General features: G+C 44.3%; 1 long non-coding RNA gene across 1 annotated transcript; it reads left to right on the top strand.

Moving 5' to 3' along the window:
- On the top strand, positions 1-20,643 carry LOC132497657 (uncharacterized). The gene is made up of 5 exons (XR_009533629.1): positions 1-90; positions 6,342-6,916; positions 7,836-7,940; positions 17,548-17,630; positions 20,535-20,643. It is a non-coding gene; the product is annotated as an uncharacterized LOC132497657 (long non-coding RNA).
- Positions 20,644-21,481: the final 838 nt, after the last annotated feature.

The raw sequence follows: 21,481 nt of genomic DNA, 5'->3' as shown, positions 1-21,481 counted from the left end.
TCAGCCCGTAGCAACTGACCTCTGCTCCCACCAAACTCCTTGAACTGAGGTTACTACCAGCACCTGGCTTCCCGGGCTTCATCATCTACAGTATGTATCCCTGTTGATAATTTACACCCCTTGAAAATGTCCTCTTGGCTCTTGGGTCACCACTTTCTCCTGATGTTCCTGACCTGTTAGTTCCTGCCTCCTTTGCATTTCCTCCATTTCTGTCCACCCTCTAAAGATAAGTAGTCACCTAGGGATCCACTCTTGTCCCTCTTTTAACTCTATACAGTGTCACCAGGTGACAGGACTATTTACCCATTTGGATTAAACTATATCTGGGGGACTTCCCTGGCAGTCCAGTGGTTAGGACTCCTTACTGTCACTGCCGAGGGCCTGGGTTCAATCCCTGGTCAGGGAACTAAGATCCCACAAGCTGCGTGGTATGGCCAAAAATAAATAAATAAATATAAATTACAGGGCTTCCCTGGTGGCGCAGTGGTTGAGAGTCCGCCTGCCGATGCAGGGGACGCGGGTTCGTGCCCCGGTCCGGGAAGATCCCATATGCCGCGGAGCGGCTGGGCCCGTGAGCCATGGCTGCTGAGCCTGCGCGTCCAGAGCCTGTGCTCTGCAACGGGAGAGGCCACAACAGTGAGAGGCCCGCGTACTGCAAAAAAAAAAAAAAAAAAAAAAATTACATCTGGGAGCCACATGTACAAAAATGAACTTATTATCCTTACCCACAGGTACACACTAACCCCTGTTTTCTCCACCACCTGCCCACTTGTTCAGCCCAGGAACCTCATGGAAACCTTCAGCTCCTCTCTATCCTGCACCCTCATAAATAGACTACGTTGTTTTTTTTTTTTTTTTTTTTTTTTTTTGCAGTACGCAGGCCTCTCACTGCTGTGGCCTCTCCCGTTGCGGAGCACAGGCTCCGGACGCACAGGCTCCGGACGCACAGGCCCGGCAGCCATGGCCCACAGGCCCAGCCGCTCCGCAGCATGCGGGATCCTCCCGCACCGGGGCACGAACCCGTGTCCCCTGCATCGGCAGGCGGACTCTCAACCACTGCGCCACCAGGGAAGCCCCAATAGACTACGTTTTAATGATTCCATTTCACACATGCAGCAGGTTGGCCATTTCCTTTCCATATCCTCTGCTCTATTTTCCATAGTTACCATGTCAGAGTTTTGTGATAGCTGTTGTCTTTTCAATCCTCTCTCATTCTTAGATCAAGAAAATTTCCTTAAAATGAAAATCAAATCGTATCACCCTCTTTCTGAAGTTCCTTTAATGATTCTCTCTTGTCTATAAAACAAAACCCAAGTTCCTTAGGTGAGTATTCAAAACTCTGTCAGTGACTGGTTATAATCTATGATTTTATGCTGTCTCCCCTCAATCTCCCACTTAAGTCTCAACCGCACCCATGCTTCTCTGCTTCTCATTCTCAACCACATCTTGCTCTTTCAAGGAATGTTTGAATATATCAGTATAGGTCAGTGGTTCTCAACTGGCAGTGATTTTGCGCCTTTCTCCTAGAAGACATTTGGCAATGTTTAGACACATTTTTTGTTGTTGTCACAATTGGGGATAGGGCTGCTACTGACATCTAGTGGGCATCTAGAGGCCAGGGATGCAACTAAATATACTACACTGCACAGGGAAGTCTCCCACGAAAAAGAATTATCTGGCCCCAAATGCCATTAGTGCTGCTGTTAAGAAAATCTTGTATAGGGCAACCACATGTGGAAGTCTGTTGATCATATCTACTGTATCAGACAAATAGGTACAAAGAGAAATAGAACATCCATGTCCAAGGAGTACCTATTTACTCTATTTGCAAGAAATCACTACTTGTGTTAATATTGGATAGAAGCTCTGTGAAATGAACTGTACGTGTGAGAATTTGTGTTGTGTTTTCTTTTGTGTCCTTCAGTTCATGCTTTTAACTACTCTTGGTCCTTAATAGAGTCTTTCTACCCACAAAGATGTGGTGTCTAGCATCACCTGACAACTTTTCCCATGACCCACGTGCCTTGCTTCCCTCACCTTCCTGGAAGTCTTTTTTTAAAAAATTTTTATTTCAATCTTTTTATTCATTTATTTATTTGTTTATTTATTTATTTATTTGGCTGTGCCAGGTCTTAGTTGCAGCACGGGGGATCTTTAGTTGCGGCATGTGGGATCTAGTTCCCCTGACCAGGGATCAAACCTGGGCCCCCTGCATTGGGAGTGTGGAGTCTTAGCCACTGGGCCACCAGGGAAGTCCCCCTGGAAGTCTTTAGGGTCAGAATGCCATGAACTTGGGGAAACTGCAGACCTGAAATTGGGTTGTGAGATTTTTGTCTTGCTGTTCATGCATGATGTATGAGCAGAGGGAGGAGAACTGGGTGTGACAATAGCAATCATTTTGTCTCAAAACAAACCAGTTAAAGTGTAAAGGATCCACCAGCGCATATAGTTTTATGCAGTTGGGAATCTGGGGTCTAACCAGTGGCAGCTGTTGTGTTGCAGGCATTGTCTTTAATGAGTGTACCTCGCAGAATCAATCCACAGCAGGATCCCTGTTTTCCAGTGATGAACTAAGTAGCTGACACAGAGTGGGATTTGGAAGTAGGTTACTATTATAATACTATAATATCTGGGACATGCCTTGTAACTTGGGATGTAATTTTAACATGACTACCATTCTTTTTTTTTCCGACTTACCTTCTCCCCACCCTTGCCAGAGTGATAAAATTAATGAAGAATCTTAAAATCCATTGATATGTCTTAGGAAAGAAATAGTAGTAGGGAGTCATCAAAATTTATTGTTAAACCATCTGTAAGTCTTGTTTCAGTTTTGTTCCTTTGACTCATTGACTTTATTGCTGATAAGGACATTTGAAGTTGTCTAGTCCAGCTATCTTATTTCTCTACAGGAAAAAAACAGGTTGAGAGTTAAGGACTTTTTCAAGGTCTTCCAGTGTTTGCCTGCATTTTTTTTTTTTTGAGGAGTGAATAGCATCTTTATTATTGCTGTTAATGGAACAAAAGGTACCTAATCACACCAGCTTCTCTTTTCAAAGAAAACTACAAATATCTTAATAACATCACATATCAAAGAGTAGTTACTTTTGCTGCCTTCTATTAAAATAATTACATGCTAGGAAACAACACATTGCTCACACATTGCCAGGAGCATGGAGGGAACTGAATAGACTGAATAGCATCAGTGTATTCTTATCACATGAAGCCAGACACAGTCAACTCTCAGTAAGCCATTCCCACAGAGGGAGCACTGATAATTCACAATAGTTATATCTGCCATTTGAATGCATCACGTAGTTTGTTTAGACTCCTATAAAATTAATTTAAATTAAAAATATGATCCTTAAGCCAGTGGCAACACATGACAAAGAGCATGAGGTAATGGTGCTGGGGAGGCAGGGAAACATCAGACTAGTATTAGTACTGGGCCACTGGATAAACTAAAGGCACACCACACATATGTGGAGAACTTAGCCAAGAGTGGCTAGGAGCTTCAATATATTGTCACTCTTTCTAGATTGGTTTTATATTGGGAGCTATGTTTTTCAACACACCGTATGTACATTTTGTTTGTTTGTTTAGTGGGCAAATTGATTCATTCAGTTCTGTCACTTTATGAGTATAATTTTACTGGGTCATATTAATAGAAATACATTAATACTCTACATAAGCTAGGTAGCATTGAGTACACAAGAATAAGGTACTTAAAGGGGCAAGATCACATCAATAGCCTATCCTTGTCCTGTGGGACAGATAAGGGGATCTTGAATTGAGGTTTTTGATAATAGAGCTTTAATCGGCACAGTCATACTACAGAGAGATGCAGTGGTGTTGAAAAGCACAGGCTATGGATTCAGTCTCGCTCTAATGATGCCTGCATATTTAATAAACATTTTCCTATCTCTGGTGTGTAGTCTCTCGGGAACTCTATTTACAGTTTGGGGGCTCCACATTTCTTCTTGGCTTATAAATCCTCTCTCCATTATCTCCCCCAACTTCCTCTCCTGGATGCTTTCCTGTGATCCTGTGATTATGAATCTGGATTCATGGAACATACAGTTTTCTCAGGCTCCTTACTGGAATGATCTCTGCGTTGTCTCAGCATTCTGAGATGTGCCTGTTATCTTCCTCTTGTGAGCAGAGAATCATGCTGCCAGTACAAACAATGTTAAATGTTAAAACAGAACCTGGGGGAGAGGTTCTTTATGGGAGTTGTGGTCAGTCCATCTTGCTGATGTATCGTTCTCTGCCTTAAGCTACTGAGAATCATACTTTTCTCCATAAGAAGAATTGAAGAAGCTAGATGATGACAGGTTGTGTCCCTTAAAACCAAGCCTCAGGTGAGCTTTGTTCCCTTGGACCTCTGTCCACTTGAGTTTTGAGGTAAGCCAGTGCAGGCACTTCATGGAAACTGTGTCCGAGGTAAAGGTGCATCCATCTATATTCACCAAAAGGAGCCTCTGAGAGGTTTCAGATAAGATAGGTACAGAGAAGAGGTACACCTGGCCTGAGAGGACAGGATGAAGCCTGGAACCTGAGTGATGGCAGCAAGAATTACCCTTAGGACATGGGTGTACATGAGGACAGGCATAAACTAGTCATATGGAAACTCATTCGCTTATTCTCTTATGAACCAACATTTGAATATATTGGCGTAACGCCAAAAATGTGGGATATTCTAACCAACATTTAGAAATGTTGTAATTGATGATTTGGCATCCATTGATCATAGGGTCAAACTAACAGCCAAAGTTGATTATATTTCCCCTTTTGGTGTGCAAAAATCTTATTACAAACCTTCCAACCACAGACCCCAACATCTGTGTTTTGCTTCCTGCCCAGCAGGAGAACGTCCCCACCTAACAACTTCCCACCACTCTAGTAATAGAGGCTTTTGCCTATGCTTTCTGCCCCCTCCTCTGCCTCCTGACTGACCCCATGGTGCTTCCCCATGGGCCCCCTGCGAGGTGTGGCATGCCCCCTCTTTTCAGGAACTGTAAGTACTTCTTCTTTCCAAGGCAGTTGTCTCCTTGTCTGTGACCTTACCATACATGATTTCTAGAAATCCTGGGTGTATGTTAAACACGGATGAACCCCACAATGTATAAATTTTTATGGCAAGTAATGGTAAATGCTATGAAGGATCATAAAGCAGGGAAGGGGTATAGAAAGGGATAGATAGAGTGATCAGGGACAGACTGTTGAGGGGACATGTGAACAAGAGACCAAAGTAGGGAGCAAGATGTGCTGATATTTAGGGGCAGCATTTCAGGCAGAGGGAATAGCAACTGCTGGGGCTGAGGAGGAGGGAACATACTTGGACCGTGTCCATAGGGAGGTGGTGAGGCTTCAGTGCTTAGGCGGGGGATGGGTTCAGCATATGGCAGGTGGACTGAATTGTGTCCCCCCACCAACTTTATATGTTAAAGCCCTAACCTCCAGTACCTCAGCATGTGACTGTATTTGGAGACAGGATCTTCAAAGACATAATTAAGTTAAAATGAGGTTGTTAGGGTGGTCGCTAATCCAGTCAGACTGGTGTCCATATGAGAAGAGGAGATTAGGACACAGACACCGGGGGTGCACATGCATAGGGGGATGACCGTGTGAAGCGGCAGCAAGAGGTTGGCCATCTGCAAGCCAAGGAGAGAGGCCTCAGAGGATACCAGCCAGCTGGCACCTTGATCTTGGACTTCCAGCCTCCTATACCATAAGAAAATTTCTGTTAAGCCATCCAGTCTGTGAAATTTTGTCACGGCCTAGGGCTAAATCATGGTGGCCAAATGTTACCTTGCAGTTATGGTTAGTCAGTCAGTGTGGGTGGAAGTTTGATCTGTGTTGTCCTGGCCCACTGTGGTTTTCTCTAATCTTTTATATTGCTTATGTTTTCAGGTAATTTTCAAGCTTCGTGATAGCATTCCTCACATACCCCTAAGTTGGAATATCTAAGTTATTTAATTGAATTTTTTGTTTGACAGTTGATGAAGAGGAGTCTCACCAGCCCACCCAACCCAATATCCTCTTCACTTTTCATTCTTTTTTTGTCTTCTGAGGCCATTCCCATGATCAGATTTCCATTTTCAACAATGTTACTCTCTTGGACCAACCATAATTATCTCGTCTTCTTTTGCATCTTTGGCCGTGAGACCAGATGTAGCCCCTTTCCCTTTTGGGTCCCAGGCCTTTTCCTTGTCTTTCTTCATTCCCTATGCTCTGTGAAACCAATTTGTAAACATTACAAAAGCTGTGTATTTACAGCATACAGTCGTATCTTTGATGATCTAGTTTCCTCTCTAACATTTGCATTTATTATTTTTTCTCAGGTTGTGAAATCAGGGCTGAATTTATGCTTTTAGGCCTCAAAATAAGACATTTCTGAGAAAAGTGAATCCCGTGACTTGGCCTCAGAGGAACATTAAGAGACCTTCCCCAGGGACCTGGTTTTCAAGTTACCTGTGAATCAGAGAGTAAGATAGAGAGGCCTTCAGGAAGTCTCATAAGGGATGGAATGAAGAAAAATAAGAGAGATTCAGCAAAGGAGGGAGTAAATAATGAGAAAATTCCTATAAAAAATAGATGTCATGCACATAAGAAATCAGAAAAAAATGTTGGGGTCAGTTCACACATCTGCAGTTTCCAGGTGTGTAAAGAGTGTGGCAAAGCCTTTAACTTCAACTCAGCACTAGCAAGTCAGCATTGGAGAGAAACCTTTTAGATGCAAGGACTACAGCAAGGCCTTCAAGCAAAAAGTCAGCTTAAATCAATATCAATGGATCCAAAAGAAAAAAAGAAAAGGGAAGAAAAAAGAAAAAACCCCAAGATCAATGGATCCACACTTGGGTGAAGCCCTACAAATGCAGAGTGTGGGAAAGGCTTCAACAAGACTACCAAACGTAAGGTAGATAGCTAGTGGGAAGCAGCCGCATAGCACAGGGAGATCAGCTCGGTGCTTTGTGACCACCTAGAGGGGTGGGATAGGGAGGGTGGGAGGGAGGGAGACACAAGAGGGAAGGGATATGGGAACAGATGTATATGTATAACTGATTCACTTTGTTATAAAGCAGAAACTAAACACCATTGTGAAGCAATTATACTCCAATAAGTTGTAAAAAACAAAAAAGAGTTCAGGATTGAAGCAGCACTGAAGGCTTCATGTTAGAGAAAAACCCTGTGAATGTGAGAAATGTGGGAAAGTCTTCATTCAGAACTCAAATTTTATTCGTCATTGGAGAATTCATACTGGAGAGAAACTTTTAAATGTAATCTTGTTCTGTGTGTCCCCCTAGTGCAGGTTAGCAGGTCCTCCCCTTCTTGGCCTGATTATCCCAATCCAGCTGTACCTCCTGCCCTCCCCAGACGCTGCTCCAGGCAGTCCTCTCCACTCACTGTAACACACACTGTTTCAGTTTCTTCCTCTGAGCTTGTGCTTTTTCTGCTCCCCCAGATGCCCTTTCCCCATCTCTTCCCCTTTCTTTGATCCTATCTAGCCTTAAGACTTTTTGAAGCTTACCACTTTGACTCTGCCTTTCTCACTACAGCCTCTTTTGTCTGTTTTCTTAAAGACAGCCTTATTATTTTTTAAAATTTTTTGGCCGTACCATGCGGCATGTGGGATCTTAGTTCCCCGACCAGGGATTGAACCCACACCCCCTGCATTGGAAGGGCAGAGTCTTAACCACTGGACTGCCAGGGAATTCCCAAGACAGACTTATTCTATTTACAATGAATTTATATGCTGGTTGTTTTGTTATTGTTGTTTTGTATTTTTATTTTTTGTTTTCCCTCCAGTTGACTCAATGTTATTTCCAACTCTGCAGTGGTGAGCTTCTCCATAGGAGGATTGGTCAGGAAGGTGGACTGTCCCCAAAGGAGATGAATACAAGGAATGACCTTGAGAGTGTCTGTCTTTCCTTAGATTTTAGGTAAGTTGTTTGCCCTGAGACTTCAGCTCTCTGATGTGTCCAAGGAAAAATTTCAGATAATCTGGCTATTTTTTTTTTTTTTGGTTGTGCCATGCAGCATGTGGGCTTTTAGGTTCCTGACCAGGGACTGAACCCACGCCTCCAGCAGTCTTAATCTCTGGACTGCCAGGGAGGTCCCAGTCTGGCTATTTTTTGTTGTAAGGGTGGGGCCATATTCTTCAGGTTTTTAAAATTATTTATTTATTTATTTATTTATTTTTGGCTGTGTTGGGTCTTCATTGCTGCATGCGGGCTTTCTCTAGTTGTGGCGAGTGGGGGCTACTCTTCGTTGCGGTGCACTGGCTTCTCATTGCGGTGGCTTCTCTTGTTGTGGAGCACGGGCTCTAGGCACACAGGCTTCAGTAGTTGTGGCACGCAAGCTCAGTAGTTGTGGCACATGGGTTCTAGAGCGCAGGCTCAGTAGTTGTGGTGCACGGGCTTAGTTGCTCCGCGGCATGTGGGATCTTCCCGGACCAGGGCTCAAACCCGTGTCCTCTGCATTGGCAGGCGGATTCTTAACCACTGTGCCACCAGGGAAGTCCCTTCTTCAGTTTTTCTACATCTTGAGAAGAGGTGGATTTTTGGATTTTTAAAATTTTCAAAGTGGACCACACTTAAAAAAAAAAAAAAACACTGAACAAGTTTGTAGATATTCATTAGCAGCCAATGCAATGTGATGATTTTTGAGAGAGATGAGACACATAACATGAGTCTCCCGTTCCCCAAACATTCTCCTTGGGAATATTTGCCGAGCTGTGGCCCAGAGAGTTACAGCCTTTCTCAGTGTGTGGAGGAGATAGAGATCAGACCTGCTATATGTTTTTCTTATTTTAACGTATTGTATAAATATGGAGAAATGTGTTGAAAAAGCACCAAGTAGTTGACAAGGGGGAGGAGTGTGTGACATTACCAGTGGCTGAATCTAGAGCCATTTCCAGGTCTATCCTGTGTGGTTGTGATAATTGTGCAAAGAGGAACTGGTCTAAGGGACAGATGGGAGTTGAAATCCTGCCCTTGTTCCATTTGCCATGTCACGCACCTATGGGATTGTATCTCTTTAGGGGCTACTCTTTCCTATAGGTACTGATGTGCCTTATGGGCTATTCTGGCCTTTCCCAGCATTTTTCTCTGTTGCTCTCTTTCACTCTAGAGTATAGGAAAGCTAGATATTCACATTTCTAGTCTATCTTGCATTCTGTTGTGCAATGGACATGGTAATGACTGTTACTCGTCACCTAGTCTCCATTCTCTCCTGCTTCCATAGAAATTGCTAAATTTTCCAGTTTTTCAGCAGGTGTGTTTGGCCATGTGACCAACCTCTGGCCGTTGTGAAATGGTATGTGCTACTCTCTGGCCATGCACTTAAATGCATGCCCAGCACCACCATTAGACCAAGGAAAACAGGGTCCCACCCCAGGACATGTGCCCAGGGTGTTCAGGGGGTCCTGCACTTTGGAGTTCCTTCCTCTACATTTTTTTTATTGGTTTATTTTTATCCTTTTATTTATTTATTTATTTTGGCTGCACCGGGTCTTAGTTGTGGCATGTGGACTTCTTAGTTGCAGCATGTGAACTCCTAGTTGCAGCATGCGAACTCTTAGTTGCGGCATGCAAACTCTTAGTTATGGCATGCATGTGGGATCTAGTTCCCTGACCAGGGATCGAACCTGGGCCCCTCCATTGGGAGCACGGAGTCTTACCCACTGGACCACCAGGGAAGTCCCCCCTTCTTCTACATTTTTAAAGTCATCTCCTGTTGCCTGGTTGTGGCTAGGTCAAATAAGACTGTCAGATGGGGTTCTCCGAGAGTAGATTGTGATCTCTATGGGCCCTATGCTCTGTTTGTCCCATTTGGGGTGCTCTCTGAGCATTTACTCAGTGTGTGAGCTGACCAGGTGTCCTAAAGAGCTCCAGAATGCACACCTGTAGGGTTGTGCCAGGGCCCTATGGCTGGACCTCATTTCTAGGAGGGCGGCCAGCCTGGGTTTTTCCCACAGGATCATATGACCCTGGGCCATCAGAATGATGCTGACTGATTCGGGGTAACTCATTCATCTTAGGCACAGGTTTGAATTCAAGGCTGTGGGCTACTGTGGGTCTGCTGTCAACCCTTGGGGTGGGCTGCATGTGTGGGCCCGTGTCAGCTCGTGCTCTTCTGCATTCCTACTGCAGTGCTGCTTATGGGCTACAATACCCAGCGACAAGAGAGGTGGCAGCAAGTATCCTTTATCTTGTGCATTTCACACTCTTGGCCATGAGGGTGGTCACTCTTCCCCGCACATGTCAGGCAGTTCTCTGGGGGTGGCCACACCTCTCTTCTCTGAGGGCTTTCAACAGGCTTTCTGATAGATGTCCTCTCTTATCCCCCGCTGATGCAGTGACGCCATGCTGTCCTGGGTCAGTCTTAAGCTGCGCTGGAAGGGGACATTCATTTCTTGGGTGAATTGAACTGCTCTTCTTACTCTTCGCATGGACCCATTGCTTATCCTCCCCGTTGGTGGTGGTGGTATGGAAGGGAGAAGGATAACCGACATTGAAAGGCATCACATTCCAGGAATGCAAAGATTATAGCAGTTGCCATGGTCTCAATGTTTGTGTCCCCTTCAAAATTCATACGTTGAAATCCTAATCCTGATGTGATGGTGTTAGGAGGTAGGGCTTTTGGTAGGTGCTCTCATGAATGGGATTAGTGTTCTTACAAAAGAGGTCACACAGAGCTCCTTAGCTCCCTTCCATGTGAGGGCACCACAAGAAGGCCTTGTCTATGAACCAGGAAGAGGGCCCTCACCAGAATTCAAACATGCTGGTGCCTTGATGTTGAACCTCCCAGCATCCAGAACTGTAAGAAATAAACTTCTGTTCTTTATAAGTTACCCAGGCTATAGTGTTTTGTCTAGCAGCCTGAATGGACTAAGACAGCAGTTTAAGAGCAGTTGTGGTTGTACAATGTGTGATTCAGTGATTAGACTATAACATTCCAAATGGTAAATTTAACATGACCAGAAAACCTATTACAGTTAATATTTTCCTGAATATTCTGCGTAAGACTTGTATTTGCAGTTATCATAATAACCTTTGAGGATGTCATTGGAAGCCAATATTCATGGGTGGCATGATGATTCAATGCCATTAGTAATGATCTAACCAGCATTCAATAAATGGTATTAAAGAACTGAAGAGGCAAGAATATCTATATTGTTTCAATTCTGTGGTGAGTTCAAGGATTTGAGGGATGATCAAGAAAAGACAAGACCTGAAACATATAATACTGTACATCAACTATACCTCAATCCAAAAAATTTTTTTAAAGAAAAAGAAAAAGGTAAGACCAGTAGATGGCACTATTGTACAACAAACTACACTGGGCTCCCTCTGTACAGATCGCAAGACAGGGGAAGTCCCTTACTGAAGGGCTAACCCAGCAGGGGAAGAAGGCGAGGGAATCCTGGGGAGGGGGTGGGGTGGAGAGGCGAATTGGAAAGGAGGCTTACTTGTCTAGGCAGTGTTGCTCAACAGCAAGGTGGGAGTCTCTGCCCTTCAGAGAGCGTGGAAGGGCAGCAGCGGTTTGGGGTCTTTCACGGCCCCAGAGTTTGTCTTATCCATGGCTGGCGGACGTTAGGTGCAGTTTCACGAATTATGCAAAGCAGGCAGGCTCTAAATGGCTAAAAATATGCTAATATGGATTATGTTTAAAGCAATTGGATGAGTAAGAATTTGTAAAATGTGTAAAAAAATATTTACCCTTAAAGCTTGTAAATATTGTACCCTTGAAGCTTGATATAAATTTCCTATGTTTATAGGTTATTACACAATTACAACTGGACATTCAAATTCGATAATATTCAAATTGCATTAATTTAATATTAGGAACAGGGATGTTTTGCTGAAACTACATTGCTGTTCTAAGATGAGTGTTATACTATAGGGTTTTTTTTTGTTGTTGTTGGTTTGGCCTCACTGCACAGCTAGTGGGCTCTTAGTTCCCCAACAAGGGATCGGACCCAGGCCCTCAGCAGTGAAATCTCAGAGTCCTAACCACTGGACCACCAGGGAATTCCCTGGCATAGGTTGTTTTGATTTTGCCTCGGCAAACCTACCTAACCGAGTATCTTTGGTTGATGGGAATTGGGAATGGCCTACTCCAACTGTCAGCATGATTTGCAGGCTCCATATCTTCTACATGGAAAATAGGTCAAAGAGTAGGAGCAGTGACTTACATCTGAGAACATCCCAGTGGGAGGGAAAGAGAAATCATGTTTACTCCTCAGGAGTACTGAAGTGCCCTGTAGTAAGCTGACACTCTTCTGTAACAATGTTATCAGTAATGCTTTAAACTCCAGGTTCTTTTGAGCAGGGAGATCCTAACCCCTGCTCTCACATATTTAAAGGTCTTTTGGAGGTGACCACAGACATTCCTATAAAGCTCTCAGGTTATGCAGACGATTGAGGACTTGAGATTATCTTGAAAAGATGTGACCTGGGTTCCACACAAGGGCCTCATGGATCCCAGGGAAGTGTCGGCCTCAGTAGGATATGGCTGAGGGCTGGATGCTCCTCTGGACACAGCCTTCTTGGCAGTGTGAGATGAAAAGACTTGTAAACTGTGAGCCCCATGTGGGGCATCACAGTGGCCGGGGTAAGGAACTAGACACATGAGGACATTTGGCAGTGGTGGACAAATGAAGTGGTGGACAAGTCTAAGAAAGGTTGCAGGACTGTGTGTAGGCTTCTAGCTGGGGCCTGGATTCTCTTCTTACCCTCCCTCTCTCATTCATGGTGGCTCTCCCTATGCAGGACAGAAAAGCACCGCCTTTTTGACTTTCTAAGGGTCTTCTGGATATATGTTAAGATCGCTACTCTGTTCCTCGACTTCCATTCATTAAGCAAACGTTTCGGTGCCTCCTCTGTCTTGAGGTCTCCACCCCGTCCAGGTCAGGCCCTCAGCCCAGCTCAGCTCTCTCTCCAGGTCCCTGATTTCTCCTCTAGGCCCTGAAGGGAGGGACTCACCAGTAGGTGGAAAATCTGCCAGGCAGGGGCCGGGCCTGTCCCGGCAGGGAAGAGGCTCCTGCCTCCAAGAGGAAGGACGATCTCGCAGGCTCTGCTGCTCATTGGCTCAGCTGGGCCCCGCCCCTTCACCTGATATCCAATGGAATGAAGGTCCTGCTTCCTTCTCCGGCCTTAAGGTTAGGACAAGCCAAGTCCTATTACTTGACTTGGAATGCGGAGTCTCGTGGATTCCCTAGTAGTCTAGTGGTTAGGACTCTGCACTTTAACTGCCCAGGGCCAGGGTTTGATCCCTGGTCAGGGAAATAAAATCCCGCAAGCCGTGCGGCGCGGCCAAAATTAAAACGCGGAGCCTGAGAGGAAGACACCTACCTCGCCATTTTTTCCTCAGGCTCGTCTGGTGGGAACTAGAAGGAGGAACCACCGAGATGTGGGGTCCTCTAAGATCACTAGAGAGAATTTAAGGGAAATTATAGGTTGACAGGTCACTGTGATGACGTACTTCCAGCTCAGCCATTGCTTTTACCGCGTGAGGGTTTGGTTTGTGAAGACCCGCCAGTGGTTCCCCAAAGCTCTGTTTGCTGGAAAGGGGCAGAGGCCACTCAGAGCCCACGGTGAGCGGGTCTGGCTTGGTCTGAACAGGACAGGAAGGACCCTGGGGGAGACCAGCGCGGCTACTGCTGCTCCCGGGGTCCTCACCCCAATGCCCATGCTCAACTCGTTCGCATGGAGAGGGGGCGCTGGCGGGCTGGGGACGCCTAGTTTCTCGTCCCCAGGACAGCCCGTGGCCTATTCAGACTTGGATACTGACACAAATTCAAGTGTTGACACCGAGGTTCTCAAAATTTTTTAACTGTCTGTGCTCCAGGACGCGCTGTCAGCAGAGAACACTCCCCTCGGTCGCTCCAGCCCCATCTTGTCCAGGCTGCGGAGACCCTAGGCCTGTGCACAACTACTTAACGCTCTTTCCCTTTTCAGGTGGTCTCAGGAAATCAGTCTGTGATACTTTATTCGCCTTACTCGCCTGGCCAGGTGTAAACCCAATCTGGAAGCGATTCGTAGAGTACCCAAAGTTTTGAGAAGACTGAAATGGTTTTCTCCCCCCACCCCCATGGAGGCTACTTCCTTCACAGAATTGGAGAACGTGGAGCCCTGGATTTGGATTGGTTCATATGAATGTTTAATCTAAAAATCTTGGGACTTCCCTGGCGATCCAATGGTTAAGACTCGGGGCTTCCACTGCAGGGGGCACAGGGTTCCATCCCTGGTTGGGGAACTAAGATGCCTCGTGCTGTGCAGTGCAACATAAATAAATAAATAAAAATAAAAATCTCTTGAGGGGTTATATCCATCAAGCACCTAATATGTCTAATGTTTAGCATATAATATCCTATGCACAGTATTGGGGCTAAGGAAACATTATTTATTTATTATTATTTTTAAATTTTATTAATCTTATTTTTGGCTGCGGTGGGTCTTCGTTGCTGTACGTGAGCTTTCTCTAGTTGCGGTGAGCGGGGCTACTCTTCGTTGCAGTGCGCGGGCTTCTCATTGCGGTGGCTTCTCTTGTTGCGGAGCACAGGCTCTAGGCGTGTGGGCTTCAGTAGTTGCAGCACGCCGGCTCAGTAGTTGTGGCTTGTGGGCTCTAGAGCACAGGCTCAGTAGTTGTGGCACACGGGCTTAGTTTCTCCGTGGCATGTGGGATCTTCCCAGACCAGGGCTCGAACCCGTATCCTCTGCATTGGCAGGCAAATTCTTAACCACTGTGCCAACAGGGAAGCCCAGCATTTCTTGATTTAGTTCTCTTCACATCCTTTATTTCACTCCTCATTACATTCTCTTAACGTAATTGTCATAACGTAATTGTTAAGGTTCACAATCAATCAGACAAAACATATGGTCCCTGCCATTAGTGAAGTGTGTTGTGATTTGTTTCCCATCTGGGCTTGTTGTTTATGCTTCATGTTTATGGAGCTATGCTCCATAGCTATGGTTTTCCCCATAGGAAAGTAGGAGTGTTTTGTACTTTGTAAGGGTGGCCTCTGCTGCTGTTCTACTTCCAGATGATTTGCTTTTCATAGTGTCAACTGTACAGATCACATCTTTTTGCTTAAGGCCATTTGTTTAATATGTCAGTAATATTAAGTGTCCACTGTAAGGGCTGTTTATTACAAAGATACGATGACAGTATCATGATTTAAGAGAATTAGAGTACACAACTACAAGGGGTACCCAGTTACTCAGTATGAATCCCTGCTTTTGTTACCTTTGGACAAAAAACATCCATGAGTTTAGCAGCATTACTTGTGTAGGTTTGCATTGTGTTGTTTTATTTGTTTATGTTTCTGACAGTGCCACAGGTTTTGTGGGATCTTAGTTCCCAGACCAGGGATCGAACCCAGGCCCCCAGCATTGGCAGCTTAGAGTCCTAACCACTGGACCACCAGGGAATTACCACATTGTGCTTTCTTTTAAAGTTCTTTTGTTTACATTTATAGCTACTCTTCCCCGTCCATTCCCCGCCCCCCCAACCCCACCCCTGGAATCCCTGCAACTATCAAGATGTGGTTTTTAGCCTCCTCTGACAGCTCTTTCCCTGACAGCCTCAGCTTCCTCTTCCTGGATAGCTTTCTGGATTCACTAAGTAGGGTCAGTGGAGGAAAGGGCTGTGTGCTGACTGTATGAAGTCTTTAGTCTGATGGACCCTGAGACTTAATAGCAAACTGCAGATAAGGGGTTGAAATGGAAGTTGCTTTTTTCTTTTTTTTTGCGGTACGCGGGCCTCTCACTGTTGTGGCCTCTCCCGTTGCGGAGCACAGGCTCTGGATGCGCAGGCCCAGCGGCCATGGCTCATGGGCCCAGCCGCTCCATGGCATGTGGGATCCTCCCAGACTGGGGCACGAACCCGTGTCCTCTGCATCGGCAGGTGGACTCTCAACCACTGCACCACCAGGGAAGCCCTGGAAGTTGTTTTTAAGTCTACGAGTGCATGCACTTTTATGCTTATTAATGATTTCCAATCTAACTGATGGCAGCTATTTGTATTTCAGGTGTTGCCTTTAATGTGTAAACCTTGCTGATTCATTCTGTAGAATGGCAGAAGGCTTACTTCCTAATGATGAACTAGTTAACTGACCTAGAAAGGGAGTTAGAACTATTAGTTTACAAATAAAATTGCTTGGCTTCCCTGATGCAACAATATTTAGAACTTGGAGTATTTGAGACATGTCATGAAGTTGATGGATCATTTAATATGGTAGTGTCTTCTCACCACCTATCCCCAACACTCTTATAAAATTGAATGATCATCTTATAATCAATCTATATTTAGAGGAAAAAAATAGTAGTAGAGAGACATCAAGGTGTTCCTAATATGGGATTTCCCTGGCAGTCCAATGGTAAGACTTCCCTGGTGGTCCAGTGGTTAAATTAAGACTTTGCCTTCCAGTGCAGGGAGTGAAGGTTTGGTCCCTGGTCAGGGAGCTAAGATCCCATATGGCTGTGGCCAAAAAACCAAAACATAAAACAAAAGCAATATTGTAACAAATTCAATAAAGACTTTAAAAATGGTCCCATATCAGGGCTTCCCTGGTGGCGCAGTGGTTAAGAATCTGCCTGCCAGTGCAGGGGACACAGGTTCGAGCCCTGGTTCGGGAAGATTCCCCATGCTGTGGAGCAACTAAGCCCTGTGAACCACAACTACTGAGCCAGCACTCTAGAGCCTGCAAGCCACAACCACTGAAGTCTGCACGCCTAGAGCCCTTGCTCTGCAACAAGAGAAGCCACTGCAATGAGAAGTCCGCACACCACAACGAAGAGTAGCCCCCGCTCACTGCAACTAGAGAAAAGCCTGCACACAGCAACGAAGACCCAACACAGCCAAAAAAAAAAAAAAAAAAAAAACCAACAAAAAGAGGTCCCACATCAAATCTTTAAAAAAAAAAAAGATGTTCCTAATAAACTATGTTCAAATTCCATTTTGACTTTTACTACTGTCTGACTGTGTGGATTCTTGGGATCTTTTTTTTTTTTTTTTTGGCTGCAACATGTGGCAGGGAGGATCTTCGTTCCCAGACCAGGGATCAAACTCACACCCTCATGCAGGGGAAGCATAGAGTCTTAACCACTGGACCACCGGGGAAGTCCTGACTCTAGGGATCTTCATTGGAACTCCAGCTTTCTCTTCAGCCCATAACACTCTCTCCACTGTACCACTGTAGGCCCTAGTTGCCCTTTCTGTCCCCTTTCCTAAGATGTCTTCTTTGGAGTACTGAAAATTAGTTTTGTCAGTCCACCTTCGCATCTGTTCGCTGAACCCGTCAGCTGAATATGCACCTGGGACATTGTGTGCTAAGTATATTCTCCACACGGTTTCTGTTTCTGTGTTCCCTCTCATGCCTGCCGTCTCACCTCTGTGACTTGAGAATTGCTACCGATACAAGGCAGTAACTAATGAATAGTATTGATAGTTCATGTAGCCCCCAAAAAGAATGGGTCAGATGCTATATGCAAGAATTAGGGTCAGTAGAATTATTGTCACTAATGCTTCTTTCTTTACTTTCAGTTCCTGAGAGTGTTACCTTTCCCTGAGACAGGAATAACAGAGGTCAGATGACGACAACAGTGTCCTTAACAACCAGGCCCCAGGTGAGCTGCGTTCCCTCTGCCCCTGCATGTATGCATGTGCATATGTACAGATATATTTATATATGCACATATTAAAGTATACAAGTGTATATAAATATAAGTTTATATATGTTACATATGCATATATAAAATATATGTAACATACTTTTATATATATAAAAATATGTAAATTTGCTTTCTCATTGAGGTATAACTTATAATACATATAACTCACTGTATAGCTCACTTTCTAGAAATATACACACCTGTAAGACTATCATTCATATTGAGACATAGAACATTATCAGTACCTCAACAGACTCCCTCATGCACCATCCCAAAGCAGTCCACCCCAAAGTTGACCTTTATGGGACTTCCCTGGCGGTCCAGTGGTTAGGACTGCACGCCCTCACTGCCAAGGGCCTGGGTTCAATCCCTGGTCAGGGAACTAAGATCCCACAAGCCACGTGGCCAAAACAAAACAAAACAAAAAAAGATGACCATTATTCTGACTGCTATGACAATATATTTGTTTTATTTGTTCTTAAATTTCATGTAAATGGAATCATTCAAAATTTACTTTTTTGTATCTGCCTTCTTTTGCTCAGTTTTATGTCTGTGAACTTCACCCGTGTTGTTGCACATAGCAGTAGTTTGTACTTTTTCATTGCTGAATAGTTTTCCATTATATGATTATACCACATTTTATTTATTCATTCTACCATGGATGGACATTTTGATTGTTTCCGGTTTTCGACTACTATGAATAAGAAGGCAGCGAACATTCTTGCTTATGCCTTTTGATGAACACATGCACTCATTTCTCTGGGGAATATCTTTAGGAGTCAAAGTGCTAGGTCATAGGCTATACATTTGGTTAGTTTTAGTAGATGCTGCCCAACAATCTTCTGAAATGGTTGTTCCAATTTATACTTTTACCAGCAGTACAAGAGAGTTCCAGTTGCTCCACATCCTTGCAAATACTTCTCATTCATTCTTGATATCATATTGGGGTTTTTTAATTGCCTTTTCTCCATCAAGGAGTGATACAGAGCACCATTTCATACGTTTATTGCATATGTGGATGTCCACTTATGTGAAGTCACTGTTGAGATACGTTCCCATTGTTTCTTACATTGTGTGTCATTTTTTTCCCTCCAAATTGTAGTAATTATGGATATGAGTCCTATGTCAGATGTATGTATTATGAAATTCCTTTTCCCATTCTGTGGCTTGCTTTTTCACTCTCTTATTAATTTATTTTTTTGACCGTGCCTCGAGGCTTGCAGGATCTTAGTTCCCCAATCAGGGATGGAACCCGGGACCCCTGCAGTGGAAGCGCAGAGTCCTAACCACTGGAAAGCAAGGGAATTCCCACTTTTTCACGCTCTTAATGTTGTCCTTTGATAAACAGACTTTTCTGTAGCCCATCTCAAGTAAGCGGTACTTTCCTATGCTTCTCTAACCTCACTACCTCTACACGGGGGTGGGGAGTCATGGACAAATGTGAGAGCACTGTGCCTGGGGTCGTGAGAAAGGAGACAAGAATGAGGAAGAACGGGGATGAAAGCACAATTGAGAAATGACAGGAATGTGAGCAGTCCAAATAATCACCCAAATATATTATACAAAGTGGGAAGGGGCTCAGAGCTAAGGTAGCAGCCACATCCCATTATATGTTAGTTTTTCTTTTATATATATACATTCATGCTCAGGCCCAAGTCTAGCTTCTATATTATAGTCTATTTGGAGGTCGCATATGTTTGGAAGCTCATAGTGAAGATGCATTTTGTTCTAACTGGGAAACTCTGTGGAGCTCTGGCTGGCGGTCTGCCTTTAATTTTTCTCCTCTTCCTCTACGCCTTCCAGCTTTACACAAAAACCTCTCAGGCACATGAGGGACCCAGTACTAAATATATGTCCTTGTAGATGCTGTTCTCAGCCTCTCATTGACAGTTTTGACCATCACCAAAGTCCTGAGGCCTGGGATAGAGGAACTTGTTGTTTCAGGAATCAGTGGCTGGGCTTCCCTGGTGACACAGTGGTTGAGAGTCCGCCTGCCGATGCAGGGGACATGGGTTCATGCCCCGGTCCGGGAAGATCCCACATGCCGCGGAGTGGCTAGGTCCGTGAGCCACGGCCTCTGAGCCTGCGCGTCTGGAGCCTGTGCTCCTCTAGTGAGAGGCCTGCGTACTGCAAAATAAATAAATAAATAAATTAATTAAAAAAAAATCAAGGAATCAGTGGCTTTTGAGGATGTGGCTGTGTATTTCACTGAAAAGGAATGGACCAGCTTGATACCTGCTCAGAGGGCCTTGTACAGGAGCATGATGCTGGAGAACTCTATGTAAGGCCTCTCTGCTGCTGTTCTCTCTGGGCCCTAAGAAGTTAAAGGTTCTCTTATAACTATTAACTGATCCCGAATGGCGATGTTAAGAGTTTCCAGGTACACAGAGCCCTGGAGTCTATTTGACTTCCAAGAAGGCTTTCCTTCTTTTTCCATCGTAAAAGCTGTCCTCCCTCTGTACCTGCCTTAGAGGTGATTCTATGGGTACACCAAGGCTCGAGCAATCGCTTGGTACCCTCACCCTAGTATTGAACCTCCAGATTATCTTGAGAGAACTCAGCCCCATTGTCTCCATGTGGGAGTTGCTCCTAGGAGCCATACATCTGTTTTCTACAGTTAGAGAATTTTCCATTCTTTAACAAGGAAGGTAAAACATTTTGTTCTCCTTTAAATAGAAATTCGCCTCCCAGAGTGTCTCAGGCTTCCTTGGAAACACTGTCCAAGATCTCCTCCCAGAACCCTTCCTGTACCTCTTTAGGGTACCTCTTTGCTCAGTTCCCCCGGGGTTACTCTCCTAGCTGAGACTGACCCGTGTGACTCGGCTCTTCATTGTGTTGTTTCTTCTTCCCTTCAAGCAGCATCGTCCACTTCCGAACTAGCTCTGATCTCTCATCTTGAGCAAAGGGAAAGAGTCACGTTTCACCCAGCCCCAGGGACCCCTAAGCAGGAGGAACAGGAGAGCAGGTTCTACAGGTGAGTTAAACAAGGAATGCCCTTTGTTTTTATTTGATTAAAATGAAAATGTGTGTTCTCTGTGCCCAGCATCATGGAGTGTTTGGGATCCTTAATCACACTGTTTCTGATTGGTCTGTTTTTCATCTATTTAAATGGAGTACGCAACACTGTGCTTCAGTGTCTTATATACTAGAATGCCTTTATCCCTGGGGATATGTGGAAAGATTTTTCGAAGTACTTTACTGGTTATGTGTGATAACCATTTACCAGTATCTCCCAGTTTTACGAAAATGATAAACTCAGTGCAGTATTACCTTGTCAACTAATCAACAAAACAAATAGAAAAATTTATTTTTGCTTTTCATGATTACTAATAAGTTAAACATTTTTAAAATTTGATTCTTATTTTATTTTGGAGTACAGTTAATTTACAATGCTGTGTTACTTTCAGGGGTACAACTAAGTGATTTAGTTATACGTATCCATATACCAATTCTTTTTCAGATTCTTTTCAATATAGGTTATTACAGAATATTGAGTAGAGTTCCCTGTGATATACAGTGGGTCCTTGTTAATGATCTATTTTATATGTATATTAATGTGTATATGTTAATCCAAACCTCCTAATATATCCCACCTGCCCACCTTTCCGCTTTGGTAAGCATAAGTTTCTTTTTTAAATCTGTGAGTCTGTTTTGAGCTTGTCAAGTAGTTCATTTGTACCAATTATTAGATTCCCGCTTACCCTTCACCTACCCAGGCAGACGTCAACTCCTGCAAAACCGTTCTGCTGAGGGTGCGTCATTGTACATGGGGCGACTCTAAGGAAGGAGGCTGGAGGTGGGGACCT

The sequence above is a fragment of the Mesoplodon densirostris genome, chromosome 10 (assembly GCF_025265405.1).
Source record: "Mesoplodon densirostris isolate mMesDen1 chromosome 10, mMesDen1 primary haplotype, whole genome shotgun sequence".
NCBI lineage: Eukaryota > Metazoa > Chordata > Mammalia > Artiodactyla > Ziphiidae > Mesoplodon > Mesoplodon densirostris.
This window is presented reverse-complemented; position numbering and strand designations above follow the sequence as displayed.